Genomic DNA, 15,255 nt, shown 5'->3' with positions numbered 1-15,255 from the left:
GCATGGCGCCCTGTCTTTGTGGTGGGCGTGGGGTGTCAGCTCACTGCCTGTAAAGGATCAAGAAGGGTGGGGAGGTGCAGGATGGGGTGAAGGGTGGAGGAGGTGATGGGTTTAGGAGGTGAGGGATGGGATGAAGGGTAGAGGAGGTGATGGGTGTAGGAATGAGGGATGGGATGAAGGGTGGAGGAGGCAATGAGTATAGGAAGTGAGGGATGGCATGAAGGGTGGAGGAGGCAATGAGTATAGGAAGTGAGGGATGGCATGAAGGGTAGAGGAGGTGATGGGTGTAGGAAGTGAGGTAGGGGGTCAAGGGTGGAGGAGGCGATGGGTGTAGGAAGTGAGGGATGGGATGAAGGATGGAGGAGGTGGTGGGTGGAGGAAGTGAGGGATGGGATGAAGGATGGAGGAGGTGGTGGGTGGAGGAAGTGAGGGATGGGGTGATGGGTGGAGGAGGCGATGGGTGTAGGAAGTGAGGGATGGCATGAAGGGTGGAGGAGGCAACGAGTATAGGAAGTGAGGGATGGCATGAAGGGTGGAGGAGGTGATGGGTGTAGGAATGAGGGATGGGATGAAGGGTGGAGCAGGTGACGGGTGTAGAAAATGAGGGATGGGATGAAGGGTGGAGGAGGCGATGGGTGTGGGAAGTGAGGGATGGGGTGAAGGATGGAGGAGGCGATGGGTGTGGGAAGTGAGGGATGGGATGAAGGGTGGGGGAGGTGGTGGGTGTAGGAAGTGAGGGATGGGGTGAATGGTGAAGGGTGATGGGTGTAGACAGTGAGGGATGGAATGAAGGGTGTAGGAAGTGAGGTATGGGGTCAAGGGTGGAGGAGGCGATGGGTGTAGAAAGTGAGGGATGGGTTGAAGAGTGGAGGAGGGGACCTGTGTTGGAAGTGAAGGATGGGATGGTGGTGGGGAGGTGGAGGGAGCAGGGTGAGGACATGCAGCAGGGGCGGCAAGGCAGGACCCGTCTGGGACTCTGCTTGGAGATGTCTCTATGTGGCTTTTTTCTAGGGCCTTGGTTTCCAGGTTCACTCTGTGCACATTAGCTGGGGACATCCTCCCAGCTGGACTTTCTGTGAACTTGGGCAATTTCCTTGCAGGCCCAGTGGTGTTGGGGCAGAGGAGACTGTATTAGTCCATTCTTGCAATCCTATAAAGAAATACCCAGGCCGGGCGCGGTGGCTCATGCCTGTAATCCTAGCATTTTGGGAGGCCGAGAAGGGCAGATTACCTGAGGCCAGAAGTTTGAGACCAGTCTGGCTCACATGGCAAAACTCTGTCTCTACTAAAAATACAAAAATTACCCCATCTCTACTAAAAATACAAAAAATTAGCTGGGCATGGTGGCGGGCGCCTGTAGTCCCAGCTACTTGGGAGGCTGAGGCAGGAGAATGGCATGAACCCTGGAGGCGGAACTTGCAGTGAGATGAGATGGCGCCACTGCACTCCAGCCTGCGCGATAGAGCGAGACTCTGTCTCAAAAGAAAAAAAAATTATCTGGGTGTGGTGGCAGGAGTCTGTAATCCCAACTACTCGGGAGGCTGAGGCAGGAGGATCACTTGAACCCGGGAGGCGGAGGTTGCAGTGAGCTGAGATGGCGCCACTGCACTCCAGCCTAAGCGACAAGAATGAAACTCTGTCCACATCCCCGCCGCCCCCAAAAAAGAAAAGAAATACCTGATCCAGGTAATTGATAGAGAAGAGAGGTTTAATTGGCTCATGGTTCCACAGCCTGTACGGGAAGCATGGCAGCAGCTGCTGCTGGGAGGCCTCAGGCAACTTACAGTCATGGGGGAAGGCAGAGGGGAGCAGGCAGGTCACTTGGCTGGAGCAGGAGTGCAGGGGAGGAGGTGCCACACACTTTTGAACAACCGGATCTTGTGAGAACTCTGTTATGAGACAGGACTCAGGAGGTGGTGCTGAACCATTCATGAGGATCCACCGTCATGATCCAGTCGCCTCCCAACAGGCACTACCTCCACCACGGGACTACAATTCAACATGAGATTTGGGTGGGGACGCAAAGCCAAACCATGTCAGGGGACCTTCCCTGCTTGTCCCATCTGCCACCCCAGCCCCCACCCCCCACCCCTAACCCAGAGCAGGCTGGGGCAGGAATCAGAGCTAAAGAGGTCAGGCCTTGTCCAGGAACAGACTGGAAGGACGGAAGAGCTGAGACACCATCATTCATGTATTCATTGGTTCATTCATTCATTCATCCAGTATGTAAGAGGCACCGCTCTATGCCTGGTCCTGCCCTGATGCTGGGGACACAGCAGTGACAGACACAAGCCCCAGAGCCCCCCGCCTGCTCAGAGATCATAAGCCACTGGGGACGATGGTTCCCTATGAAGAAGTGGATCAAATCATTGCAGACACATGCTCCCTACGCAGAAGATAAACCTGCATCACAAAAGTGACGTGGCTGGGAGTCCTAGGCCTTCTGAGGTCTGACTCAGAAGCCAACGTGTTTGCTGATGTGGGAAGCCGGGGGAGAGGCCAGCTCCAAGGGGACCTGGGACGGAGCACTGGACAGGGGGACCAGCAAAGGCGTCGAAGCAGGAACAGGTGAGGCAGGCTGGAGTGGAGGGAGGAGAGGGAGGGTGGCCAGTGAAGTTGAAGGTCGCCAGCAGGGGTCAAACAGTGCCTGGTGGGCTGTGGGAAGAGTTTGGACTTTCATGAGAAGGATGCCAGGGGGTTACGGGAACATTTCGGTGTTCCCTCAAGAGACCTCGAGGGCCCCACTGCACCGTGTACTTACTGCAGCGGGCTGAGGAGCCTGGACAGGCACTAAGAGCCCTATTTTACAAAGGGAGGAACCCACAGGACCTCAGCTTCCCTGTCTGTGTAACGTGAATGTGTGGTTGGAGTCTGGATTGCCAGGACCCCAGGAGGCGGGAGAGGGCCGTGGTTAGTGATACGTCCTCCTGGTCAGATGTGAAGATGGTGGAATCCCAGCTCCAGCTGCAGGGAGCATAGCACCTGCCTGGGACCCCCTCCTCTACTTATCCAAGTGACCATGGGTTTTGAGACACCCTCTTTTAAAAATTATTTTTATTTTTTTTTTGAGACAGAGTCTTGCTCTGTTGCCCAGGCTGGAGTGCAGTGGTGTGATCTCGGCTTCAAACAATTCTCCTGCCCCAGCCTCCCGAGTAGCTGGGATTACGGATGCCCACAACCATGCCCGGCTAATTTTTGTAGTTTTAATAGAGATGGGGTTTCACCATGTTGGCCAGGCTGGTCTCAAACTTCTGACCTCAGGTGATCCACTTGCCTTGGCCTCTGAAAGCCCTGGGATTATGGGCATGAGCCACCATGCCCGGCCGTCGTTGCAATTTTAAAAACGTTTTATTTATTAATAATTATTGATTCACGGGAAGGTACAAAGAGGTCTGATGCACCCTTCACCCAGCCCCCCAGCTATGTTTACATCTTGCATAACTGCAGTATAATAACCTCAAAACCAGCACAGTGGAAGGATGCAGGCTTCACTGGTTTTGCATGCCCTCATCTGAGCGTGTGTGTGTGTGTGTGTGTGTGGTTTTTGCAGTTTTATCACATGCATAACTTCCTGTAAACACCGTCACAAGATACTACTTTTTTTTTTTTGGGGGGGGTCAGGGTCTTGCTCTGTCGCCCGGGCTGGAGTGTTGCAGTGGTGTGAACACAGCTCACTGCAGCCTGAATCTCTTGGGCTCAAGTGATCCTCCCACCTCAGCGTCCCCTGAGTAAATGAGTAGCTGGGACTACAGACACACGCGTGTCACCACACGTGGCTAATTTTCTTTCTTTTCTTTTTTTTTTGCGGTGGGGGGACAGAGTCTGGCTCTGTTGCCCAGGCTGGAGTGCAGGGGCGTGATCTCGGCTCACTGCAAGCTCCGCCTCCCGGGTTCACACCATTCTCCTGCCTCAGCCTCCCGAGTAGCTGGGACTACAGGCACCTGTCACCATGCCCGGCTAATTTTTTGTATTTTTAGTAGAGACGGGGTTTCACTGTGTTAGCCAGGATGGTCTCGATCTCCTGACCTCGTGATCCGCACGCCTCGGCCTCCCAAAGTGCTGGGATTACAGGCGTGAGCCACCGCACCTGGCCCAGCACCTTTATATATCTTTATGCATTTTTAGCGGTTGATTTTTTCCAGAAGTAGATTTTGAAAATATGACTGATGATTTAGTAGGATTTGCTTCTACTAAAACTAGGACAGTAAAATTGTAATAAAGTCTATTTGGACATAAAGAAACTTAATAATAGCATTGTAAAAAGATACATGACGTTGTGAGTTTGAATACAACATCTTTTCAATCCTTGAATACTTCCAACTGCTTTAGTGTTCTGGAAAAAAATTAACCATTAAAAAATACAGGCTCATGCCTGTAATCCCAGAACTTTCGGAGGCTGAGGCAGGAGGATCACTTGAGCCCAGGAGTTCAAAACCAGCCTGGGCAACCTGGTAAGACCCCATCTCAAAAGAAAACATTAAGGCCGGGCGCGGTGGCTCACGCTTGTAATCCCAGCACTTTGGGAGGCCGAGGCGGGCGGATCACAAGGTCAGGAGATCGAGACCACAGTGAAACCCCGTCTCCACTAAAAATACAAAAAAAAAATTAGCCGGGCGTGGTGGCGGGCGCCTGTAGTCCCAGCTACTCGGAGAGGCTGAGGCAGGAGAATGGCGTGAACCCGGGAGGCGGAGCTTGCAGTGAGCCGAGATCGCGCCACTGCACTCCAGCCTGGGTGACAGAGCGAGACTCCGTCTCAAAAAAAAAAAAAAGAAAACATTAAGAAATATATAACTCTCTGGAAGAATATTTGGCAGTTTCTTCAAGAACAAATCATGCAGCTACCATATGACATAGCAATTGTGGTCCTAGACATTTATCTCAGAGAAATGATTTATGTTCATACACAAACCCTTATAGGAATGTTAATGGCAGCTTTATTAGTAAGAGCCAAACACTGGTCTTCAGTGGGTGGATGGTTGAACAAATTTTGCCCCATCCTCATTGCAGAATATTACTCAGCAGTCAAAAGGAACAAAATACTAAGACAAGCCACCACCTAGATGAATCAGATAATTATAAAAAGTGAAAAAAGTTGGCCAGGTAAGGTGGCTCATGCCTGTAATCCCAGTACTTTGGGAGGCCAAGGCTGGCAAATCACTTGAGATCAGGAGTTTGAGACCAGCCTGGCCAACATGGCGAAACCTTGCCTCTATTAAAAATACAAAAATTAGTCAGGCGTGGTGGCAGGCACCTGTAATCCCAGCTACTTGGGAGGCTGAGGCACGAAAATTGCTGGAACCCGGGAGGCGCTGCAGTGAGCCGAGATCACGCCACTGTACTCCAGCCTGGGCAACAGAGTGAGACTCTGTCTCAAACAAATCAAATCAAAACAAAACAACATAGATGATGGGTAGATAGGTGCAGCAAACCACCATGGCACACGTTTACCTATGTAACAAACCTGCACGTCCTGCACATGTATCCCAGAACTTAAAATAAAATAAAAATACAAAATAACTAGCCAGACCTGGTGGTGCACACCTATAGTACCAGCTACTTGGGAGGCTGAGGCAGGAGGATCGCTTGAGCCCAGGAGTTCGACACCAGCCTGGGCAACATAGCAAGATCCCATCTCTTTAAAAAATGTAAAAATTAGCTAGGCATGGTGGCATGCATCTGCGGTCCCAGCTTCTCAGGAGGCTGAGGTGGGAGGATTGCTTGAGCCTGGGAGTTCCAGGCTGCAGTGAGCTGTGATAGAACTGCTGCACTCCAGCCTGGGCGACAGAGCAAGACCCTGTGTCTAAACAACATCATCAGCAACAGCAACAAAAATCCCCAAAAAAAAAACAAAAGAAAGGGGCCGGGCAGAATGGCTCATGCCTGTAATCCCAGCACTTTGGGAGGCCGAGGTGGGTGGATCACCTGAGGTCAGTAGTTTGAGACCAGGCTGGCCAACATGGTGAAGCTCCATCTCTATTAAAAATACAAAAGTTAGCTGGACATGGTGGTGGGCGCCTGTAAGCCCAGCTACTCAGGAGGCTGAGGCAGGAGGATAGCTTGAACCTGGGAGGTGGAGTTTGCAGTGAGCTGAGATCATGTCACTGTACTTTAGCCTTGACGACAAGAGTGAGAGTCCGTCTCAAAACAAACAAACAAAAAACAAATAAACAACAAACAAAACAAAAAACCAAAGGGAAATTGATGGGAAAATCCTCCCGCCTCTGCCTTATTTATTTTCTTTCTTTCTTTCCTTTTATTTGAGACAGGGTCTCACTCTCTCATCCAAGGATGAGGGCAGTGGCTCGATCATTGCTCACTGCAGCCTCCAACTCCTGGGCTCCAGCGATCCTCCTGTCTCAGCCTCCTGAGTAGCTGGGACTGCAGGCACCCATTGGGATTACAGGCTGGAGCCACCTCACCTGGCCCAATTTCCCTTTTTCAAATTTAGCAGCATCCCTGGTCAAAAAAAGAAACATTAAAAATTAAATTAAAATTGTAAATCTTGAGATCACTGTAGATTCATATGCAGTTGTAAGACATAGCATAGAAGGAGGGCCAGTACCCTCTGCCCAGCTTCGCCCAATGGCAAGACATATGTGAAAATATGTCTATTGGGATGTGTTGCCTTTTCCATTTGTCTTAGGCTCCAACATGGTTTCACATGACACTTTTTCAAAATTGTTACAAATACTTGTATCTATGTATGGGGTACATGTGGTATTTGTTATATGCATAGAATATATAATGATCATGTTTGGGTATTTGGGGTGTTTATAACTTAGACTATTTCTCATTTCTATATGTTGGGAACAATTCAAGGGCTCTCTTCTAGCTGTTTGGTTGTTTGTTTGTTTTTTGAGATGGAATTTCGCTCTTGTTGCCCAGGCTGGAGTGCAATGGCACGACCTCTGCTCACCACAAACTCTGCCTCCTGGGTTCAAGCCATTCTCCTGCCTCAGCCTCCCGAGTAGCTGGGATTACAGGCATGTGCCACCCCACCTGGCTAATTTTGTATTTTTAGTAGAGACGGGGTTTCTCCATGTTGGTCAGGCTGGTCTCAAACTCCTGACCTCATGTGATCCACCCGCCTCGGCCTCCCAAAGTGCTGGGATTACAGGCGTGAGCCACCGCGTCCGGGTGGGCGCCTGTAATCCCAGCACTTTGGGAGGCCAAGATGGGCAGATCACGAGGTCCAGAGATCGAGACCATTCTGGCTAACACGGTGAAACCCCGACTGTACTAAAAAATAAGCTGGGCGTGGTGGGACGTTCCTGTAGTCCCAGCTACTCAGAAGGCTGAGGCAGGAGAATCGCTTGAATCCGGGAGGCGGAGGTTGTGGTGAGCCGAAGTCACGTCATTGTACACCAGCCTGGGCAACAAGAGCGAAATTCCATCTCACACACACACACACAAAATTTAATTAAATAGAGATGAAGCTTCGCTATGTTGCCCAAGCTGGTCTTGAACTCCTGCCCTCAAGGGATTCTCCTACCTTGGCTTCCCAAAGTGTTGGGATTAGAGGCATGAGCCACCATTATTCTAACTATTTTGAAATATACAATACATTGTTGCTAACTGCAGTCACCCTATTCTGCTATCAAACATTAGAATTTATTCTAATACTATATTTGATAGCAGAGTACATCCTATTCTGCTGTCAAACATTAGAATGTATTCCTTCTGTCTAACTGAATGTTTGTACTCATTAACTCACCTCTTTTCATTTTCCCCCCACTCAAACCACACAACTTTCCAGCCTCTGGTATTGATCATTCTACTCTCTACCTCCATGAGATCAACTCTCTGGCTCCCACATATCAGTGACAACATGCCCTATTTGTCTTCTTGTGTCTGGCTTATTTCACTTTTTCACTTAATATAATGACCTCCAGTCCCATCCATTTTGCTGCAAATGACAGGATTTTATTCTTTGTTATGGCTGAATCATATTGCATTGTGTATTTAACACTTTTTTTTGAGACAGAGTCTCACTCTATCGCCCAGGCTGGAGTACAGTGGTGTGATCAAAGCTCACTGCAGCCTCAACCTCCCAGGTTCAAGCGATCCTCCTGCTTTCGCCTCTGAAGTAGCTGGGACTACTGGTGTGCGCCACCAGGCCTGGCTAATATTTTAAATTTTTTGTAGAGTTGCGGTCTCACTATGTTGCCAGGCTGGTCTTGAACACCTGGGCTCAAGCGATCCTCCCGCTTCAGCCTCCCAAAGTGCTGGGAATACAATCGTGAGCCACCGTGCCCTGCCCAAGCTCTATCTACACAGTCATTCCTCTTGGGGGATGCCAGCTGGGGAGAGCCTGGAGAACGGCCAAGCAGGGAGAGGGAGGTTTCTCTGTGCCCTGCAGGACAGGCCACTGGAACCCAGAGGATGAGCAGGGAGGTTCTTGCAGGGATGACAGGAACCCTGGGGAACTTTACCTTGGATTTTGGCCAGCAGCTCCAATCACAGGGCTCAGGTGGGGCGGCAAGGACACACAGTGTCAGCGCTGGATGAAGTCCCTGAGGTCAGAATATGGTGGCTCCATCTTCCTTCCAGGGCTGTGTGCTGCTTTTGGAGACATACAAAGTGTTTTCCAATATCCCCAAGGGAGCTTGTGGAAAATGAAGATTCCAGGCCTGTAATCCAAGCATTTTGGAAGGCGGAGGCAGGAGAATCACTTGAGCCCAGGAGTTCAAGGCCAGCTTGGGCAACATAGCAAGACCCCATCTCTAACAAAAAAAATTAGCCAGGGCCAGGCACAGTGGCTCACGCCTGTAATCCCAGCACTTTGGGAGGCCAAGGCAGGTGGATCACCTGAGGTCAGGAGTTCGAGATCAGCCTGGCCAAAATGGTGAAACCCCATCTCTACTAATAATACAAAAATTAGCCGGATGTGGTGGTGCGTGCCTGTGGCCCCAGCTACCCGGAGGGCTGAGATGGAAGGACTGCTTGAGCCTGGGACTTCAAAGCTGCAGTGAGCTATGATTGCACCACTGCACTCCAGCCACGGCAATTGAGTGAGACTCTGTCTCAAAAACGAAACGAAAACAAAACAAAACACAGATTTCAGGATCCAGTTCCCTATAGGATTCTGGTTCATTCCATCTGTGTTGGGGCCCAGGAATTTGTGGGTCCAGGGCCATGAGTTAGGAAACTGAGAAATCTTGGAAATAATGAGACAGGCTTGGGCAAATGACCTTAGGTTTCACCTTTCTGAGACCTAGTTTCCACCTCTGTAAAATGCGGATAGTAATCTCGCCTTCTGGCCTTATGCAGAGGGTCCCACGAGAGGGAGCCTATAAAGTCTTCAAGAAAGCGGTGCAGCAGTTATGATCACTAACATTCTTCCCCAGCAAATGAGCCCCCGAAGCTGGCATGCAGGATTCGAACCCGCTCACCTAGCGCGGGATTCGAACTCGCGAAGCGACTCGCGCCTTCCTGACGTCACGAAGTTACCCTGGAAAGCCGCTCTTCGCCCCGCCCCCCGGCCCCGCCCGCGCCCGGAGCCCCGCCCCGCTCTCCTGGGCGCAGCCTACCCCGCTGCCTGCCCCGCGCCCCGCCCCCGCTCCGGCCTCCCGCCGCCGGGGCTCGCGATTGGTCTTGCCAGGAGGCCAGGGCCCGCCCCCCGAGTGTCGGCCCCGCCCCCGCAGAGGGGAGAGAGCGCTCGCGGGCCGGGGCGGAGGGTTGGCTGCGCGGCGGGGCTGAGGCGGCCGCCGGGCCCAAGCGCAGGTAAGGGCGGCCGCGAACCGGGCCAGGGGAAGTGAGGGCGCGGCCGGCGTCCCGGAGAAGGGACTGGGACAGCTCGGATTCGGCTGCGGACCGAGTTGGGGGTCGGAGTCGGCTGAGGAGGGGGGCTGGGGCTGGGGACCCGGGCTGCAACTGGAGGCTGGGGTTGGAATTGGGGACGGGGCTGCGCTTGGGGGGTCGAAGTTAGCTGGGGAGGGGCTGGGGCTGGGGACTGGGACTGCACTTGGGGCTCAGGGCTAGCTGGGGAGGGGCAGGAGTTGCAGGTCGAGGTTAGCTGGGGACGGGGCAGGAGGTGCAGATCGAGGTTAGCTGGGGAAGGGTTGGGTCTGGGCATTGGGACTCCACTTAGAAATCAGGGCTAGCTGGGGAGGAGGCTGGAGTTGCAGGTCCAGGTTAGCTGGGGAGGGGGCTGGAGGTGGGATTGAAGGTCTGAGTTAGCTGGGGAGGGGTCTGGAATTGCAGGTCCGGGTTAGCTAGGAAGGGGCTGGTGGTGGAATTGGAGGTCTTGAGTTTGCTGGGGAGGGAGCTGGGGTGGAATTGGAGGTCTTGAGTTTGCTGGGGAGGGGGCTGCTGGAGTGGCAGGTCGAGGTTAGCTGGGGAGGGGCTTGGAGTGGGACTGGAGGTCTGAGCTATCTGGGGAGGGGTCTGGAATTGCAGGTCCAGGTTAGCTAGGAAGGGGCTGGTGGTGGAATTGGAGGTCTGAGTTTGCTGGGGAGGGGGCTAGAGTCGCAGGTCGAGGGTAGCTGCCGAGGGGGCTTGGAGTGGGATTGGAGGTCCAAGCTAGCTGGGGAGGGGGCTGGAATTGTAGGTGGAGGTTAGCTGGGGAGGGGCTGGAGGTGGAATTGGAAATCTGAGTTAGCTGGGGAGGGCGCTGGAGATGGTGTTGGGGGTTGAGATTAACTGGAGAGGGGAACAGGGGTTGAGTCAAGGGTGCAGCTTATTTGAAGAGGGAGCTGGGAGTGGGGTTGAGGTTTGCAGGGAGCTGGAGAGGGGGCTGGGGATGGAGTTTGAAGTGGGGTTCATTGGAGAGGGGGCTGCAGAGGGAATTAGATGTTGAGGTTGTCTGGGGAGAGGACTGAGGAATGGGGTTGGTGAAGATTGCAGGGGCTGTGATTGACGGCCAGGGGTTAGGGTTAGCTGAAAAGGGGCAGAAGGACAAAGTTGGGGTGAGCCAGGGAGTGGCTGGAGCATACAGGTGGGGGTCAGGCTTGTTCCAGAAGGGGTCTGGGGGCTATCAGGGGAACTGGGGAGCTTGTGAGTGTGCGGGGTGGAGGGGGGTTCAGGGAGAAGGAAGTTAGGGTGAAGTAGTGAGAAGGGAGGTGGGGGTAAGGTCCCAGGCTGGAGATACCTGGGGGCAGGTGTTTTGCTAGACATTGACTAATCAGGAGGAAAACGGGGTGTGGGGAGGTGTCTCAGGTAGGATGCAGTTAAAAGGAATTTGGAGAGGACTCACACTTCTACTTTTGGGGGAGATGTTAATTGTTTGCTCTAGAACTGGGCACGGGGCAGAACCCCCGTGGGAACAGTGAGTTGAAGGAGACAGGAGTTCGGAATACTTTTTGAGGTTTATTTCTAGGATATAGGGTGCCAAGGAGAACGCTTCAGGAAGGAGCAAGGCTCCTGTCGGTGACTGAATTTTTCAGGAACTAAAGTGGGAGTTTTTGGGACGGTGCTATTGAGCGACGTGGGTGGCACTTTATTTTTCCTGGGGAGCGGGGGTTGCTAGGGGTTGGGAGGTGGGCGGTGGAAGACAGGCTTGATGAACAGAGGCAGCGGATCCCCAGCTAAGCGTCTTCACACGGTTGCTAGGTGTCAGCGAGGCAAATGCCAAGTTCACAAACTTGTTCCCGTCGTGGGATGCTGTGATCTTGCCTTGATGGAGTGTCGGGGGCCTCTGGGAGGTGCGCCTGTGTGTGTTCCGACCCTGCCTCTCGCTGCGGGGTTGGCTGTATCGTCTTTTGGAGGTGTTGTTTACTCCCCTGCAAAGCGGGAATAATAAAAACAGTAGCATGTGCCTCTCAGGGTCGAATTACGGGATGTATGCGTGGAATATTCCCTAGCACATAGTGAGGGCACCTGAAGCATGGAGAATAATGGACTCAATCCAGTTTTTTTCTTTGGTGGGTTTGGAGATGGAGGAGTGGGATGACTGGGTTGTCACAGAGGAGAGGAAAGGAAGTGACTGGAACTTGACCCTAGTCCTGCAACCTTAGGAGCACACATCAGGGTCACCCCCAGAAACTTTTAAAAATAATCTGCATGGGCCGGGCGCGGTGGCTCACGCTTGTAATCCCAGCACTTTGGGAGGCCGAGGCGGGCGGATCACGAGGTCAGGATATCGAGACCACGGTGAAACCCCGTCTCTACTAAAAATACCAAAAAAAAAAAAAATTAGCCGGGCGTGGTGGCGGGCGCCTGTAGTCCCAGCTACTCGGAGAGGCTGAGGCAGGAGAATGGCGTGAACCCGGGAGGCGGAGCTTGCAGTGAGCCGAGATTGCGCCACTGCACTCCAGCCTGGGCGACAGAGCGAGACTCTGTCTCAAAAAAAAGAAAAAAAAAAAAAAAAAAAAAAAAAAATAATCTGCATGGCTGGTTGTGGTGGCTCATGCCTGTAATCCCTGCGCTTTGGGAGGCCGAGGCGAGTGGATCACCTGAGGTCAGGAGTTCGAGACCAGCCTGGCCAATATAGCGAAAACCTGTCTCTACTAAAAATATCAAAAATTAGCTGGGCATGGTGGCGTTTGCCTGTAATCCCAGCTACTCGGGAGGCTGAAGCAGGAGAATCGCTTGAACCCAGGAGGTGGAGGTTGCAGTGAGCAGAGATTGCACCACTGCACTACAGCCTGGGCGACAGAGAGAGACTTTTCCTCAAAAAAAAAAAAAAAAAAAAGAAAAAGAAAAAGAAAAGGACTGCAACAACAACAAAAATATCTCATTATTATTATTATTAATTATTATTATTATTATTATGTTGAGACAGAGTCTCAAATATGGAGCATGTCTCCATATTATTAAAAGTGAGTAAAAAACTGAAAAGAAAGACTTTCCCCACGCCTGGTGGCAGGTGATTCTCAAAGCTCGTTAAGTAACAGATGCACCTGCTTAAGAGAAGGCTGCCTGGGTCACTCCAATTTAGGGGCACCCCGTAAGGAACCACATGGAGCTGTGATTATACGCTTGAAATTTTGAGTTTACAACTTCAATTCATGGGGTGTGTTTGGGTCTCTCTATCCCAGTGCTGCAGACATTTGGGATCTGATCGTCCTCTGGGGTGGGGCCTTCTGGGCACTGCAGGGTGCCGAGCAGCATCCCTGGCCTCCACCCACTCCACACCAGGAACTCCCCACATCGTGACAACCACAGATGTCTCCGGACATCACCCAGTGTCCTGTAGAGACAGAGACACTCCAGTGTGGAACCCTTGTTATAGACAAAACTGATTTATTTTCTCCTTTAACGACCTCATCTCCCCTTTGATGTGCAGGAAGTGGGGCCGTTCAGAATTGGGGATTGTTTTTAAGTCATTTAGTGCTATCATTTTGAGAGGGGAGAAGTAAGGTCTCACTGCTTTTAGAAAACATTAGAAATGCCTACTTATGGCTGGGCGCGGTGGCTCACGCCTTTAATCTCAGCACTTTGGGAGGCCGAAGTGGGTGGGTCACTTGAGGTCAGGAGTTCAAGACCATCCTGGCCAGCATGGTGAAACCCCATCTGTACTAAAAATATAAAAACTAACTGGGCGTGGTAGCACACGCCTGTAATCCCAGCTACTTGGGGGGCTGAGGCAGGAGAATCACCTGAGCCCGGGAGGCAGAGGTTGCAGTGAGCTGAGATCGTACCACTGCACTCCAGGCTGGGCCACAGAGCGAGACTCTGTCTCAAAAAAAAAAAAGAAAAAAAAAAAAAGAAAAGGCTACTCCTTTCTAGGTGGGCCTTTTATGTGGCTTTTGAACACTTAGTACTGATTTAGAAGATGGGCTGAAGTTGTCACTTGCAGGCATTGGAAGATGACAATGTTTGCAATGTGTTTTATTGATTTTAACCTGGAACGTGAAGCTTCCAGTGAAGCTCAAATTCTGCAGGTGCGTCTCGATCTTACAGAGGAGCTTAATTTAGAAAACATCCTTTGACTGATGCCGTTATTTTCTGTTCTTGTTTCATGCTTAATAAACCCTGGGGCCCCACCGTTTGACGGCAAAGAGAACTAAACACAAATTACCCTCACGCGTAGACAATTCAGCTTCGTGTTTACTGAATGGAGGCATTTTTCCTGTTCACCGAGTAGTAGTGGAAAACACTCCTTTCTTCATTCAAGGTGTTATTCGGATTTTTTCAGTTGCATCTGGAAGCAGCGATGGTCTTTAAAATCATATCCACCGGGTCGTTTGTATTTTTGAAGATGCTTCATGGTTTCTTACGAGAAGGTCGTGCCTGGTCTCTGTGGGCTTGGGAGCTGGTGCTTTTTTTCTTTTTTGGAGACACAGTCTTTCTCTGTCACCCATGCTGGAGTGCAATGGTGCAATCTTGGCTCACTGCAACCTCCGCCTCCAGGGCTCAAGCGATTCTTCTGCCTCAGCCTCTTGAGTAGCTGGGATTACAGGCGTGCACCACTGCACCCGGCTAATTTTTATATTTTTAGTAGAGACGGGGTTTTACCATATTGCCCAGGCTGGTCTCAAACTCCTGACCTCAGGTGATCCACCTACCTCGGCCTGCCAAAGTGCTGGGATTACAGGCGTGAGCCACCACACCCGGCCTGTCCTTTTTTTTTTTGAGACATGGTCTCGTTCTGTTGCCTGGGCTGGAGTGTAGTGGCACGATCTCAGCTCACTGCAACCTCCGCCTCCCAGATTCAAGCTATTCTCCTGCCTCAGCCTCCCGAGTAGCTGGGACTACAGGCACCCGCCCCCACACCCAGCTAATTTTTGTATTTTTAGTAGTGACGGAGTTTCACTGTGTTGGCCAGGCTGGTCTGGAACTCTTGACCTCTGGTGATCCACCCACCTCGGCCTCCCAAAGTGCTGTGATTATAAGCGTGAGCCACTGCACCCGGCCTGTCTTTTGTTTTTGAGATGCGGTCTCATTCCATTGCCCAGGCCGGAGTGCAGTGGCGCCATCTTGTCTCATTACAACCTCCGCCTCCTGGGTTCAAGTGATTCTCCCGCCCCAGCCTCCTGAGTAGCTTCCATTACAGGCATGCGCCACCACGCCTGGCTAATTTTTGTATTTTTAGTAGAGACGGGGGGTGGGGGGCGGGTCTCACCATGTTGGCCAGGCTGGCCTCGAACTCCTGACCTTAGCTCATCCACCCACCTCGGCCTCCCAAAGTGCTGGGGTGACAGGCGTGAGCCACCGCGCCCTGCCGCTGTGTCCTTTCACGGCTGATTTCTGCAATTCTGCGTCCTTGGTGATGTCGGGCGCCTCTCCCCGCTCGTTGATATTTCTTGACTTCACTTGTCACTGCTTTTTTTTACATGCACCCTTTGGCCTGGCCTCTGTCTCTTAAGGGTTAGA

At 51.9% G+C, this 15,255-nt stretch overlaps 1 protein-coding gene across 1 annotated transcript in view; it reads left to right on the top strand.

The window, feature by feature from the left end:
* The first annotated feature begins 9,604 nt into the window (after positions 1–9,604).
* GNG7 (G protein subunit gamma 7) overlaps positions 9,605–15,255 on the top strand; it is a 185,336-nt gene continuing 179,685 nt past the window's right edge. Inside the window, exon 1 of the mRNA XM_055250252.2 lies at positions 9,605–9,723. The gene's annotated coding sequence lies outside the window, so the exon portion shown is untranslated. The remainder of the gene's footprint in view (positions 9,724–15,255) is intronic.

The sequence above is a fragment of the Symphalangus syndactylus genome, chromosome 17 (assembly GCF_028878055.3).
Source record: "Symphalangus syndactylus isolate Jambi chromosome 17, NHGRI_mSymSyn1-v2.1_pri, whole genome shotgun sequence".
NCBI lineage: Eukaryota > Metazoa > Chordata > Mammalia > Primates > Hylobatidae > Symphalangus > Symphalangus syndactylus.
Note: the sequence above shows the minus strand (reverse complement) of the source record. Positions and strands in the feature narration are given on the sequence as shown.